The following is a 16,040-nucleotide window of genomic DNA, read 5'->3' on the forward strand; positions in this document are numbered from 1 at the left end:
CTGGGGGGAGCCCCACTGGCTCCAGGTCTTTGCCTCCTGCGGGTCACGGGGCTCTGTCTGGGGCTTCAAGGGCCGGTGATGGGAAGAGAAGGGCGCGGTGGCCGAGTCCAAAGGGAGAATCTGATCAAATCAAAATGTAGTAGACGCTCCAAACTGTGTGATCTGACCTAATAAGTTATTAATAGGTAACCATTACTCCTCATACATTTTTTATTAGGAAGGCATTGCCTTTTTGTCAAGATTAGTGGATTATAAAATATTTGTGCTACACAATATAAATGACCCTGCCTATTAATAAGTCTCTGGAAAGATATGCTTAAATTGAATTACATCAGGAAGAGAAGTGCCGACAGAAAATTAGGCATAATTAATGGGAACGCATAAATAACCCCGGTACGGAGGGAAAAGGACACTGTGGCCGTTGATCACCACGCGGACCAACCACGGTCCTACTGTTTGCACAAGGCGGCTGCTCGGGAGCCGAGTGCAACGCAATGACTACGTGTTATAATTGATGGGAGATAAGCAGGCCCGTTGCGGGCCTCTAATTAACAGACGGGATTTGAAGAGCTAAAAGCTACCACTTAGAACACAATAGCATCAGAGGTCCATGGAAACCCACTGCACTAACGCGGAGCATGGGGGTTCCCTGCAGGGCTTGGGCTTGCCGTGCCCGTGAGCAGGGCTGGGCAGGCTCAGGTGCCCCTGCCGCACGCAGCCACATGGGCAGCAGTGCTTGCTATTTGTCCGTGGGCTGGAGCCAGCAATCCACTTAGCCCTGTGAGACCTCGTAGATGTGGGACATTATTTCTCACATCTCATCCCCTTAATGGGTGGACAGCACCCAGCTCACCCCGTTTGCAAACAGCCTCGGCTGGCCCCGCACACTCCACTCCCCCCGGGGCCCCTGCCAAGCCCCATCTTGTAGAGAGAAGGCAGCAGTGTCCTGGCCCAGTGCCACAGACCCTGCTCAACTGCAGCCACCCCACATACGTGCCTCTGCCGTGGGAGCACGCTGGCTTCATAATTACATCGCTGGTTACCCGCCTGTTAAAGGAGTGTGCGAGCCTCATCTCTCCTTTGGCTCACGGAAAGTGCATCCAATTAAAAATTGTTCAACATCCAATTTAAAATCATCGCAACACCAAACAAATAAAGCTATCAACCAGTCACGTGCCGGTCAGTCTCGTTAATACCAAAGCGAAGTTCAGGGCCACACGTAGGACAGGCACTTAGGATGTGGTCGCCCACACTCCAGGTTAAAGGAGCAGAAGGTAAGGTGTGGGCCTGGGCGTGGCCCGGGATCTGGGGTGTGGCCTGGGATCGTGGGCGTGGCCTGGGGTCGTGGGCGTGGCCCGGGATCTGGGGTGTGGGCCTGGGGTCGTGGGCGTGGCCCGGGATCTGGGGCGTGGCCCGGGATCTGGGGTGTGGCCTGGGGTCATGGGCGTGGCCTGGGATCATGGGCATGCCCAGGATCATGGGTGTGGCCTGGGGTCATGGGCGTGGCCTGGGGTCACGGGTGTGGCCTGGGGTCTGGGCGTGGCCTGGCTCACAGGGCATGGCCCGAAGCCTGGGGTGTGGTCTGGCTCATTGGGCATGCACACGTGTTTGCTGTGAGCCCTGGATGTCCATCAGTGTGAGTCAAGGGGCACTTGCAGCAGTGGGCTGTCCCATTCTCGCTTGGGTGGGGGCTATATGTCAGCAGTGGTTTGGATCGCCTGGCCCCGGCAGAGGTCCCAGCCCTGCCAACAGCCCTCAGTCCCCAGCATCAGTACTTAAGGGAGGACATAGGCCATCGGGTGCTGCCCATACTAGACACCCGCTCAGCCGTAGGGTCACCAGAGGAGGCCAGCTGTGTCTGTCCTGGGTCTGCTGACGCTGACTCAGTATAGATACCGACTATGGAGCTGACGGCACACGCTTCGGAGAAAACAGAAGCATCACATTGTGGTGTTTGGGGTCTGTGTGGCTGTTGTGGCTCTGTAACTGATTGTCATGTTTAATGTGGCTGTGTGTTTTGGTGTGGCTGTGTGATTGATGTGTTGGTGTGACTTGTGACTACAGCTGGCATACTGATGTGACTGAGATACGTGACTGGTGTGATTGTGTGAGTTCTGAGACTGTGATTGTGTGTGTGTGATGGTGTGGCTGTGTGTGATGTGACAGGTGTGATTGTGTGAGTTCTGGGACTGTGTGTGTGTGATGGTGTGGCTGTGTGTGATGTGACAGGTGTGATTGTGTGAGTCCTGAGACTGTGATTGTGTGTGTGTGATGGTGTGGCTGTGTGTGATGTGACAGGTGTGGTTGGTGTGACGCTTGTGACTACAACTGAAATGACTGATATGATGAACTCCTGTGACTGTGGCTGACAACACTCGTGTGGCTGAGTCTCGGAGCGTCTCTCTCAGGACGCGTCCTCCTGCCCACACACTTCGCTTACGGTCAGTCTGGTAATTTGGGGCTAGTTCATCTTTTCTCAACTGTTCTCACTGGTGCTAATTTCCTTGTTCACTTTGCTCACACTCACTGAGCTCCCGGAGCCGCCCAGGGAAGAACTGCCTTGCACAACCTCCGTATTTTCAACCGCTCTGCAAACACAGTTTTCTGAAACTTGGGCACAGGGGGAGCTCAGAGCAGAGAGAGGCAGAAGGGCTGGGCTGTGGCAGAGAAGGCCTGTGGTGTTGTGGGTTAAACTGATACGTGCAACACCTCAGCCCATCTGGACACAGGTTCAAGCCATGGCTGCTCCAGACATGATGTGGCCCCCTGCTGGCAGCCTGAGCTGTGGTGTCATGGATAAAACCAACACCTTCAACACTGCAAATCCATATGTGCATGGGTTCAAGTCCTGAGTACTCTCCACTCTGCCACACCGCTCGGCTCGGCTCAGCTGCCCTGACCTTTCTGCTCCCTCCCAACCCAGACTGTCAGCCTGCCCCAGCATGCCCTTCCCTTCCCACTTCCTGTGCCCGGGTCACAGCCGGCTCAGGCATCGCCCCCAGGTGGCACTGCCCTATCTGACCTGAGTCACAGCCGGCTCAGGCGCCCCCCGGGTGGCACTACGCTGCCTGACCTTGCACAGCACTTGGGGCTCCCCTCAGGCTTTTCCGTCTCTTACCAGAACAACCTTTTCTGCCTATCTGTGCCCAGCAGCCTGACAGGTGCCTGTGACAGACACAGGGGTCAAGCTCTCGCTCCCTTGAGCAAAGGAGCCATCCACAGGTGTGAGTGATGCGGGAGAAGCAGGTCTGGGGACTGGACCATCAGCTGGCCCAGGCCTGTGGGAGGGGCTGCTGGCATGAGAAACTCCGTGAACATGACATGAGGACATCCCAGCAGGGCCCTCAGGACCACAACCGAGGCCTCTATGGTCAACTTTAGAGTCCTGGGAGTCGGCCTCTCTGTCAGCAGGGATGGCGTATGGCAGTGGCATGGGGACAAGCTTTGGTTCCTGAATAGAGAACAAACTGGGCTCAGGGACGCCGGTGTGGCTCAGGTGTGCTGGGGACAGGAGCGAGTGACCGGGGAAACTCCTGGCTCCAGCCCAGTGCAAGAGAGTGCCAGGGACGATGGCAGCACTCCCCTGGCATCCAGATGACTCTGCTTTTTCCAGGAGAAGGGACAGAAAGGAGGCAGAGCTCCGAGCTCATGGTGGGGCCGGAGCCAAAGGAAGAGCTGAGGGAAGCCGAGAACACGCAGAGGGGCTGGGAGGGACGGAGCCCCAGGTCCTGTGGACCTGCAGGAACGGCACCGAGGCCCAGGGACTGAAGGAGGGCCAGGGCCGACCTGCACATGCAAGACATCTCGGCAGAAGCTGAGAGCTGTCGCCTCGCCCTTCTGCACCTTTGTTCATCTTAGAAAACTACAGGAGCCAGGATGCCTGCATGTGTGTGCATGTGTGTCTGTGTCCCTGTGTCTATGCATGTGTGCCCATGTGTCTATGCATGTGTGTGCATGTGTGTGCATGTGTGCCCATGTGTCTATGTGTGTGCATGTGTGCCCATGTGTCTATGTGTGTGTGCGTGCGTGCCCATGTGTCTATGCATGTGTGTGCACGTGTGCCCATGTGTCTATGTGTGTGTGCGTGCGTGCCCATGTGTCTATGTGAGTGTGTGTGCATGTGTGCCCATGTGTCTATGTGTGTGTGCATGTGTGCCCATGTGTCTATGTGTGTGCATGTGTGCCCATGTGTCTATGTGTGTGCATGTGTGCCCATGTGTCCATGTGTGTGTGCGTGTGTGCCCATGTGTCTATGTGTGTGTGCATGTGTGCCCATGTGTCTATGCATGTGTGTGCATGTGTGCCCATGTGTCCGTGTGTGTGTATGTGTGCCCATGTGTCTATGTGTGTGTGTGCATGTGTGCCCATGTGTCTATGTGTGTGTTCGCATGTGTGCCCATGTGTCTATGCATGTGTGTGCGTGTGTTCCCATGTGTCTATGTGTGTGTGCGTGTGTGCCCATGTGTCTATGTGTGTGTGCGTGTGTGCCCATGTGTCTATGTGTGTGTGCGTGTGTGCCCATGTGTCTATGTGTGTGCATGTGTGCATGTGTGCCCATGTGTCCATGTGTGTGTGCGCATGTGTGCCCATGTGTCTATGCGTGTGTGCGCATGTGTGCCCATGTGTCTATGTGTGTGTGCATGTGTGCCCATGTGTCTATGTGTGTGCATGTGTGCATGTGTGCCCATGTGTCTATGTGTGTGCATGTGTGCATGTGTGCCCATGTGTCTATGTGTGTGTGCATGTGTGCCCATGTGTCCATGTGTGTGTGCACGTGTGCCCATGTGTCTATGCGTGTGTGTGCATGTGTGCCCATGTGTCTATGTGTGTGTGCACGTGTGCCCATGTGTCTATGTGTCTGTGTGCATGTGTGCCCATGTGTGCCCATGTGTCCATGTGTGTGTGTGCCTGTGTGCCCATGTGTCTATGCGTGTGTTTGCATGTGTGCTCATGTGTCTATGCATGTGTGTGCATGTGTGCCCATGTGTCTGTGTGTGTGTGCATGTGTGCCCATGTGTCTATGTGTGTGCATGTGTGCATGTGTGCCCATGTGTCTATGTGTGTGTGCGCATGTGTGCCCATGTGTCTATGCGTGTGTGCATGTGTGCCCATGTGTCTATGCATGTGTGTGCATGTGTGCCATGTGTCTGTATGTGTGTGCGTGTGTGCCCATGTGTCCATGTGTGTGTGCATGTGTGCCCATGTGTCTATGTGTGTGTTCGCATGTGTGCCCATGTGTCTATGCATGTGTGTGCGTGTGTGCCCATGTGTCTATGTGTGTGTGCGTGTGTGCCCATGTGTCTATGTGTGTGTGTGCCCATGTGTCTATGTGTGTGCATGTGTGCCCATGTGTCTATGCGTGTGTGCGCATGTGTGCCCATGTGTCTATGCGTGTGTGCGCATGTGTGCCCATGTGTCTATGTGTGCGTGTGCATGTGTGCCCATGTGTCTATGTGTGTGTATGTGTGCCCATGTGTCCATGTGTGTGTGCACGTGTGCCCATGTGTCTATGCGTGTGTGTGCATGTGTGCCCATGTGTCTATGTGTGTGTGCACGTGTGCCCATGTGTCTATGTGTCTGTGTGCATGTGTGCCCATGTGTCTATGCGTGTGTGTGCATGTGTGCCCATGTGTCTATGTGTCTGTGTGCACGTGTGCCCATGTGTCTATGTGTCTGTGTGCATGTGTGCCCATGTGTCTATGTGTCTGTGTGCATGTGTGCCCATGTGTGCCCATGTGTCTATGCGTGTGTGTGCATATATGCCCATGTGTCTGTGTGCCCATGTCTGTGTGCCGTATACATGTGTACCCACATGTCTGTGTGCTCGTCTGTGCATGTGTGCACGTGTGCCCAGGTGTCTGTGTGTACACATGTGTGCCCACATGTCTGTGTGTGTGCACATGTGCCCGGGTGTCTCTGTGTGCACATGTGTGCCTGCATGTCTGTGTGTACACATGTGTGCCCGGGTGTCTGTGTGTGCACATGTGTGCCCGCATGTCTGTGTGTACACATGTGCCTGGGTGTCTGTGTGTGCACATGTGTGCCCGCATGTCTGTGTGTGTACACATGTGCCTGGGTGTCTGTGTGTGCACATGTGTGCCCGCATGTCTGTGTGTACACGTGCCCAGGTGTCTGTGTGTGCACGTGTGCCCGCATGTCTGTGTGTGTACACATGTACCCAGGTGTCTCTGTGTGTACGTGTGTGCCCGTGTCTCTGTGTGTGCTTTTATCCATGTGCGTGGATGTTTCCCTCATGTTTCAGCTGTCCTCGTTGCTGGCTCATAACTCTAGTGTATCTGTGATTTACATAGATGAATATTAATGTGTGTGCATGCAAGCATGCATATGCATCACTGAGGAAACGCAGGTGGAGAGGTTCTGCTGTGGACTTGGGGCATAGTGATGCAATGGAATGTTCTGGAAACATCGGAGTATATTACACAATGCACCGGTATCCATGTCACCAGAGGGAGGGTCAGTGCCCCACACCCAGGGTCTTGTGCTGCTCCATCCAGGTGGGAGATCCCGAGGAGGCTCCTGGCTCCTGGCTTCAGATCAGCTCAGCTCTGGCCGCATGTGTGTGCATGTGTGTGCATCTGGGGAGTGAGCCAGCAGGAGGAAGTTCTCTCTGTGTGTCTCCTTTCACAGACAGCTCACTGCTCATAACCTCCACGACTTTGTGGTCTTTGTGCTAAAGGGTTACACCATGACAGTCTTGTGCCTGGTGAGCAGGGACAAGGCCCTGTGTGCCTGTCAACATGATGCTGCCGGCAAGATGTGTGATCAGTTCTGGAATTAGAAGCAAAAGGCGAAATTAGCTCTTCTGAGCATCTCCTCGATGGTGTGCAATTTAAAGTGACTTAACTCTTTGACAGTTAAACATCAGTCTCGGAGCGTTTCTCTCTCAGGACGCGTCCTCCTGCCCACACACTTCGCTTACGGTCAGTCTGGTAATTTGGGGCTAGTTCATCTTTTCTCAACTGTTCTCACTGGTGCTAATTTCCTTGTTCACTTTGCTCACACTCACTGAGCTCCCGGAGCCGCCCAGGGAAGAACTGCCTTGCACAACCTCCGTATTTTCAACCACTCTGCTCCGTGGGTACCAGCTCCTCGGTACTCGCTGTTTCCAGCCATTTGCACTGAGTCCTGTCCCATCAGGCCCTTGGCATGGTCCCGTATTTTACCTGTCAGCGTCCTTCTGCTGTGCCATTAGTTGATTTCACTGTGAAAGTGACTCTGCCTTGAAGTCAGCTCGACTGGCATTGTTTTGCAATGACCAGGATGAGCAGTGTTACCCACTCGTGTAATCTTTGGTCAGTCTGCAGCCATGTCCAGGGGACTCATCATGCTATGAGGAAAACCAGTGGTAGGTCTGGGTTCGAACTCCCAGTGCAGCCCCGATTGCGTGCGCTGTCTGTGTGAGCCAACACATCAGCCTGGTACTGGCCTGGTCCTTAGTGGGAGAGCCTGATGCTGCAAGCAGCGAGGGAGCCCGTGAGGTCTGGTCAGATGCTCAGGCGGAGTCAGCGTGAAGGCTCTGTGTGCGTGTGTGGCAGGGGGAGCAGCCCGGCGTGTCAGGCCTCACACTCCCCGTCCTGGTTGCCAGTAACTGAGTGTTGGGGGGGCTCTTTCTGCAGCTCAGCAGGCCAGCACAGCCGCGGGGCACAGCTGCCACCAGCTTCGCGCTCACATTCACAACACCCACAATAGTTTTCTTGCCCCTTATTGAGCACAGGTGCGTGTTGCTCCATCACTTCTCCCCACCCAGAGCAACCGCACTGAGGACCACCCCTCCGCTCTCTAATCTGTGCAAGCTGACCAGAAACAAGACTCAACTCAGACCTAGCAGACAGTACCACATTACGCCCTCGGGGCTCAGGCCTGGCGCTCCACCTAGCAGACAGTACCACGCTGTGCCCTCGGGGCTCAGGCCTGGCGCTCCACCTAGCAGACAGTACCACGCTGTGCCCTCGGGGCTCAGGCCTAGCGCTCCACCTGCCCCTGAGTGGGGTTTTCCTCCCATTTTTTCTCATCCCTACACGGGCAATCTTGAGGCCAAATGTCAGCCACACAGTGATGGCTTCCGGTGAGGAGACCCTGGCTGGAGACCGCAGACACCCGCAGACACCCGCAGCCGGCCGGCTTCAGGGTTTTCCCATCAGTGAAAACTCGGCTTGTCTGTTCTCACGGGAGCTGATAGGATGCAGGCTGCTGGAGAGCAGCCTCGGTTCTTTCTTGATTCTTGCTTCTCAGCTCCCGAAGGGGGAATGTTTCCATCCACCCGCTGTGAGACCCCCAGACCCAGCGTGCTCCTCAGACTGAAGCCTGCCTGGGCTGAGGCTGACGGACCCCAGGGCCCCCAAGGGCTGCCTGCGTGATGAGCTTAGCGGATCTGAGGGCTGCTCGCTCGGCCTCCCGGATCCCAGGGGACTTTCTTCGAGACAGGAGTCCAGGGACGCGAACTGTCCCAGAGCTGACTGCAACTGAGAAAACTGTCTACAACAGTGCATGGGCCTGGAAGAACCAGCGGATCCTGTCTGCCGCAAGAGGCGCTCTGTTCGCCTGCAGACGGGAGAGCATTCCGCGGCCAGGTCCCCGGGCCTCTCCACATGCCAGATCCAAGTGTGTGCCGCTAGGCACGCTGACATGAGGGGCTTGCGTTTCGTTCATCGTTAGGGGAGTGATCTGACAACTCCCATCGAACTAAATGCATGCTTTCATCATTTCTCGGTCTCCAAAGGCTATTTGTTTTCAAGTTAAATGAAACTTCTCCCTGGCTAGTCCCATAACTGTCTCCATTGACCTTCTCTAGGGTTTTCAATCTTGGCTGTGTTTTGCGGACATGGTCCTATTAATTTGTACTTTACACAAGTGTTAGATTATTCCGTCCTTAATTATGCCCTGTCAGTTTCCTGGCTCAGCAATCTGTAATTGCGGAGGGCTTTTCTTATGGCCACGTTCCGTTCTGGAGGGACCTTCTATTCCTGGAGGCTCCGCTCTGCTTCCTTCCACCTGCTGGTTTAGTGCTCCGTGCTCGGTGGTGTGAGCCCAGAAGTGGTGACTGGCAGGCGGAGGCGCCCTGGGAGTGTCCACAGCCCCAGCCAACCAGGGCACTGAGACATGGAGATTCATGTGGTCCTATTTTATTTCATTTCCTTTTAGTAAGATGTCTTCCCCCATCAATGCGACATCAAGAAGGAAGCTCTTGCCTGTAATAACCTTTTATTCCTCCTTCAGTTTGAGCCACGCTTGAAGACCACAGTTTATGGGTAACCGTAGAAAGCAAGTTGCCAACCGTTTGCTGCCCGAGGTTTCCACGTGATGCTGTGCGTACAGAGCCGTCGCAGTGGCACCAAATAAACTTCCCTCAGCAGCCGATTTTCACTTCCTCGTCTTCAGAATGTGTTGTGCAGTTGTTTTTATTTCCATCTCAAGAACGGAAGCATTTGAAAAGCTGTTTAATGTTCACAGTATATTCCAGAGGTCATTAATTTTGGAAGTATTTTAAGGAGATGAATTCTCACTACTCGAGATGCTTTTTGAGATTAACAAATGTTGAAATTCTGAGCACATTTCCTCAGCTAATGAGTGACTCAGGGCATAAAATCTTTCACTTTAGTTTTTACTTTCTCTTTTTGCAAATTATTCCTTCCTTAGGAAGTAGTGTGAACGCTGAAGCAAAACACAGAAGCGTGCTCCGATGAACCAAAAAGTGTTCTTTGTCTGGTATTGAAAACGTTAACGTCGTACTGCTCCTCAAAAATGAAATCCTGTTATTTGTTATTTTTTAAGTGGTTTTGGTTTGTTTTTAAATCCCCTGGGAGGCAAGTCTGGAGGAGAAGTGGCGGACGCTTGCAGCTTCCTTTGTCTTCTCTAACACGTCCAAGGCCTTCCCTGTCGTTGCCCCAACTGTCTTCACACTCAACCAGGCGACTGGCTCGCAGGGCGAGCATCTTCTCAAAGGGCAGACACTTCCCAGAGCAGCTGGACTCAGCCTGGTCCTTCTCATGGCATGTCAGTGACTGATACACTCTTGTGCAGCCCACACTGGAACGTCGGAGTGTCCCCTCCATGCTGCGGTTCCCAGGATGTCGGTTGGCACACGTGACACACCTTGGCAGGACGCCTCATTCTCCGAGGGCCGCAGATGCACGGTGCGGCTTCAGTTCCTCCTCAGCCTCCTTGCCTTCCAGCCGGGCATCACACAGGTCAGCTGCACTCCCGGCAGGACAGGGTTAACTGACATGGTCACATCTGCAGGCTGGGACAGCCCTGAGCCTGAGCCCTGAGGCACAGGTCGGGGGCAGGCCAGTGTGCGGGCCACCGGGCAAGGCAGAGCCCGGGCTCTGAGCCGGGGCACACAGTCTGGAGAGACAGAGAGCATTTCCACCCTGTGTAAACAGGTGGCCATTTGGAGAACTCTCTTGGCTCTCCAGAGAAACCTGTTGAAACAGAAGCAGATCTTGTATATGGGATTGCGCAGTAAAACTACGTGGTCGCAGAGCAGCTTCACCTCTGCCGTCCGGGTTCTCGTGTCAGTTTCCCATCCCCCTAACCTGCGTGGAATCGAATGTGCTGCCTTTACAGCCAGTGCCGATCCAGCTGGGACAGCGCTTGGCCAAGCCAGGTCCTGGGGGAGCGTCTTCTTCGTGCCTGAGCTAAGGCTGCAGCTCATGACCTTGGCCTGTCGGTAGATTGGCCTTTGGGGACGGCTGCGGTCTGTGGCCAGGCTAACCATGGAACCCGATCTCCACCCAGTCTTCCACCAGCTAATGGTGTCTCCAAGACCTCCAGAGCTGCCCACCCAACACGCCCTGCCCCGGGGCTTTGTCAAAACACCATGGTGAGGAAGTAGTCGGGAGACCAACTGAGCTGCTGCGCTCCACAGGCTGCAAGTTAGAGGCCTCCGCAGTATTGGCTGCAGGTGGGGGAGCCTTCATCAGGGGGTCAGTCGCATGTGGGGAGCTTTCGCAGGGGTGTAGGCCACAGGTGGGTGCGCCTTCGCAGGGGTGTAGGCCACAGGTGGGTGCGCCTTCGCAGGGGTGTAGGCCACAGGTGGGGGCGCCTTCGCAGGGGTGTAGGCCACAGGTGGGGAGATTTGTTCACAATGCCTGAAGGGCACAGCCGAGTGGCCGACACCAGCCCTGAGATCTGGCCCTGGCTTGCTCTGAGCCATCTGCAGCTCACTGTGGAAGCGTACTTGCAGTTTGCACAGCAGGGGCAGGGCAGACAGTGAAGGGTGGCCACCCTCTGGGAAAGGCTGCAGGAGGCGTGAGCATGACAGTCACAGCATGGAGAAAACCCTCTGTTACCGCATTGGTTCTACTTGAGAGGCAGAGTTACAGAGAGAGCGTAAGATACAGGGAGGCCTTCCTTGCACTGGTTCACTCCCCAGTGACTGTCACAGCCAGGCCCAGATCAGGCCCAGGCAAACCCCCTGCATCTCCGTAGGGTTGTTCCATATGGCGAAGGGACACAGCGACTTGGGCCGTCCTCTGCGCTTTCCCAGACCGTCAGCAGGGAGCTGGGTCGTAAGTGGAGCAGCCAGAACACGAACTGGCACCCAAATGGGATCGGTTCCACAGGCTGTGGCTTTACCTTCTGTAGGCATCCCCCGAGTCAGAGAGGAGAGGCCCCGCAGAGTGTGAACCTACCGTGTGTGTGTTTCCCGTCTTGTGGTGTGTCACCTCTCATTCTACCTGAGAGAACCCACAGAACTCCCCCAGGAACCAAAGGGACCAAAAAATAAACAAAACAAGGGATTTGAATCACCGAGGGCTCTGCTGGGACTGCCTTGGTGTCCACCCCAGCAGGGCCTCCTCGGCCTCGCCTACCTGCCAGCAGGGGCTCCGCCCGCCCACCCTGCCCTGTGCTGTGGAGAGCCTCATCGGGGACACACCAGCACTGGGTGAGTGGCAGTAGCCGGCCTCAGTGATGACTAAGTCAGCAGCGTCAGACCATGGGGGACAAGCTGCTGACACACACACCGCACGGCCGGTGCCCGGGCGGGCCTGGCTCTGCCCCTCACTCCTGCTCCCTGTGGACTCTGGCAGGCAGCCGGCGGTAGCTCAGCAACTGGAGCCCCTGCCAGCCACCGAGAGCTGGAGGAGGCTGCTGGCTTTGCCCGGCCCAGCCCCGGCTGCTGTGAGTGTCTGGGTCGGGAGCCAGTGGGCGGAGGATCCCTCCGTCCTTCCATAGGTCTGACTGTCTCAGAGAAGCTAATAACTTGAAGGGCAGAAATAGCTGTCCTGCTGACAGGCGAGCCCGGCTCCTTCTCAGAGTCTCCTCCGCAGAGAGAGCCACCTGCGAAGGTCTCTGAGGTCTCCTGGGGACAGCTGCTCCCCTGCCCCAAGCCTCAAGGAGGTTTCGGTGGCTGCACTGCCTCCATTTCCATCTGGAACAACCCCGTTTCCAGCCTGGAACCTTTCAGGGAAGTGTGACATGGCGTACCCCCATCTCCCAGCAAGGGAACGTGTCACCTGGTACCCAGACACTTTCCTTCTCTGGCTGTGCCTCAGTGAGGCACGCTGCATCCGGGAGCAGCCGCTAACAGGAAGAACTGTAGGATGAAAATCCACACCAAATGTTGAACACAGCCTTGGAAGTGGCTGTCCCTTTAAAGGCTTTCCTCTAAATCATTCACAATGAACTAATTAATAGTGAATTTTGTATCTCTTATAATTACTAACATTGGTTAAAGTGAACCCTACCAAATATCACATTAGCTATTAGAAAGCTCGTTCCCTTCAGCATCACCAATCCTGTCCTGACGCGGCAAGATTAAGCATCACTCTGAGGTGAGAGAGGCGGGCCTCTTTGTCCTTCTAGGAGGAGAGTGGGCTGGCGCTGGGTGCCCTTGCTGTCCCACGTTCCTACCAACGGCATGATCGCTCTTCTCGGAGTCCAAGATCATGTAGTTTCATGCAATGGAAGAAACCAAATTATACTGACAAGTTAGGTTTAAAATGAAGTTGGCCCTCTCTCACAGCACCATCTTCCAAAGACAAGGGCCACCAGCAGGCATGGTCTGTCCAGCCAAAGCCTGGGTCACGATGCAGGTAGCACTCAGGTTCACCTATCTGCCTGCTGCAGTGAGGGCAGGAGGTTCACTTTTTGTGGCAGAAACGGAAATGTGCAGGGTCTGAAGAGGGCTGCTGCAAAGCGGCCCCCAGCGGCGCTCGTGCCAGAATGCCAGGTGTCCTGTGCATGTGCGCCTGTGTGCTCAGGCCCTAAGTACCAGGCCCCGCTTCCACACCAGGACAGGTCGGGGCAGAAGTGGCATGGGGTGTGGTTAAGAAAAGCCACCCATCCAAGTTTTCTTGAGAAGTTAACCACTGAGGGTAATAGCAAGCATTCAAAACAATGGTGCCACGTGGATAATTTCCCTGTAACCCATTTTTGACAGCCATTTCAGAACTGTGACAGGTATAATCCTGTCGGTGAGTTTTCTGGAAATGTTGACGGTAGTTTGGCCATCAAACACTTTGCATGGATGTTCCTGGTGGATGCATCTTAGAGCTGATGCTTTGAGTAGCTGCTCTGGTACTCAAACCCCTCACTGGAGTGCCTGGCCATGTCCCGGCTCCTCTCCTGATCCCTGCTAGTGCACGCCTCGGGAGGCTGTGGGGTGCCCCAGGAGGGGGACCCCATTTCCCACATGGGACACCCGGGTGTAGTCCCAGACCCCCAGCTTTACTGCTCCTCCAGGCCCAAGGCCCAAGGCTGTGGAGGAACCTCTCTGTACCTCTCCCTCTAGGCCTCTAAAAATTGTGTTTATAAAAACAGAATGCTGCCTAGAGTCACGTGACTTGCATGTCATGACAACTCTGAAGGCGCTGCTGCTGCGGCCAGAGTTGTTCTGGGTGCCTGCTTGATCCATTATGCAAATATTTCAACATATTAATAATTAAAATAGCAACACATTAATAATTAGGATCTCCATTACAAATCTGACCTTTAATTGAATTCTATAGGAATAGGCTGAAAAATGAGCCTCTTGATTTATGCTAAGAATAAAGGTTAAAAACCGTTTTCACTATCAATCTAATTTTCCTTGTTCTCAGAAGCATTGAGAGAACATTTTTCTTGGGGCGCATTCCCCGCATCGCATCCTGTTCTGATGGATGAGAGAGCCGCAGTTCAGAGTTCCATGCATGTCCGCAGCGGGCACGTTCCAGCGTCTCCTCGGAGCAGTTGGGGCAGCCAAACCTTCCCAAAGCTCGGGCATGGGGGACCAATCCCAAGGCTGGCAGCTTCCAGGAAACACCACTTTAAATGAATCATACGCACGCCTGGGGACCCCAATCCATCAGTTAGGCTGTGTTTTCTCACTGAATGAATCGCTGAAGGCCAATGATTGGCACCAGGCCTGGTGTGCAGACAGCCATCGCCACAGACCCCGCTGGGGAGCAGGGCTGCAGTCTGTGCCGGGAGCCAGTATTACCAGGGAGAGGTCACTGCCATCAGTGCCTGGTGCCTTGTCCTTCACTTGCAAGGGCTGTTGAGGTGTGCGTCCTGTGCCGCCCCTGGTGCAGTCAGCCCCACACACTGGGCCCCAGCAGACGGACGCATCTGTCCTCATGCCCAGACCAGTTACTCTCAGAACGTTCACTTGCACTGTATCACACGTCCACGCGAGATGGGGCACTGGGGAGGCCCCGAGAAGTCGCAGGCTCCCGTGCAGGCGCAGGCACAGGCTGCCTTCCTCATCGTCCTTCTCCACAGCCTTCCACAAGTCTGCTCAGTGAGATTTCTGCCAGGCCAGATACGATGGAGGAAGGTGGCGCTGGATGAGAGCGTGTCGGTGAGCTCCAAGCTGCCACGCCAGCGAGCAGGAACCCAGGTTACAAAGTGCTAGCTCGCTGGCCGTTTGCGGGAACATAGAATTGTTGTATTTCTTTGAATCCCCTGTCAGTGTTCAGTCAGCGTGCGGTATCACAGGAGGATTTAAATTTCTGCTTTGAAAAAAAAACAATCAACTCAGCAGCCATCGGCCCCTCCCGGAGTGACATGACGGGCAAGGTCGAGCCAACCTTGATTCCTTTCGGGGCTTAGTCGGGACTGAGTCTCTGGTGGGCAGCTGGAATCCAAGGTCAGGGTATCTGCCATCCGACCGCCCCACCCGCTGAGGCTGTGTGATGTGTTTGCCAGGAGCGCCTGGTAACTTGGCATTAGATTCTGTGAGATGCAGTTACTGTAGGTGTCGCAGGTCCTGGAACACCCAGAGCCGGGGAGCAGTTGCAGACGATGGCAACATGTCATGGTCACCTCCTGCCGCGCCGGAGCAAAGGCTGCAGGGACACGGCCTCAGAGGGCAAAGAGGAGACACGTGCCTCGCTGGCTGTTTCTCAGTGTGATTCCTGAGGGCCCCGCTCGCCCCCAGACACCCCATCCCTTCTCAGGGGTCCTGGAGCAGGCGGGTGAGCTGGCTCGTCCTGTGGCTGCTCCATGATTACAAAGTTATTAATATTAATGTGGCATTTATTGCGCATAGCCAGGAAGGCCACTTATCTATTGCCCCAGAATGAATAATAATTCGTGTTTAACAAGCAGATAAGGCTGGCAATTTAGTGACATAAACGGTTTTGTAAATGTTATTCCCACGAGCAGGGGAAGGCCGCGTGGCGGGAGAGCACAGGAAACAGTGCCTCGGAACTTCACCTCTGGCCAAACAAAAAAACCTCATGGAAAATTGGCCTCAGAAGGGGGTGTGTGCAGAGGCGCCTCTCACCAGGGTCCCCCAAGCCGCGTGGCCAGAGGCGGCGTCCCTGGCCTGCACCCACTGTCAGGCATTCCAAGTCTGCCGCAGGTGCTTGGGGTCTGCGGAGGGCGCACACACCTGGTTTTCAAACACGCCCCCAGGAATGTGAGAGTATGTGCAGGCTTTGGTGTCTGCAAGGGAAGCCGGAGCCGACGCGACAGACAGCAAGGACACCGGGGAGGGTCACCTGGGCTCCGGTGGGAAGAGTTTGCAAAGCGAGACACCTTAACAACTGTTGCCAGGCAGCCAGCTTAGCCAGCAGACAGGGGCCTGGCCATGC

The sequence above is a fragment of the Ochotona princeps genome, chromosome 18 (assembly GCF_030435755.1).
Source record: "Ochotona princeps isolate mOchPri1 chromosome 18, mOchPri1.hap1, whole genome shotgun sequence".
NCBI classification, from domain to species: Eukaryota; Metazoa; Chordata; class Mammalia; order Lagomorpha; family Ochotonidae; genus Ochotona; species Ochotona princeps.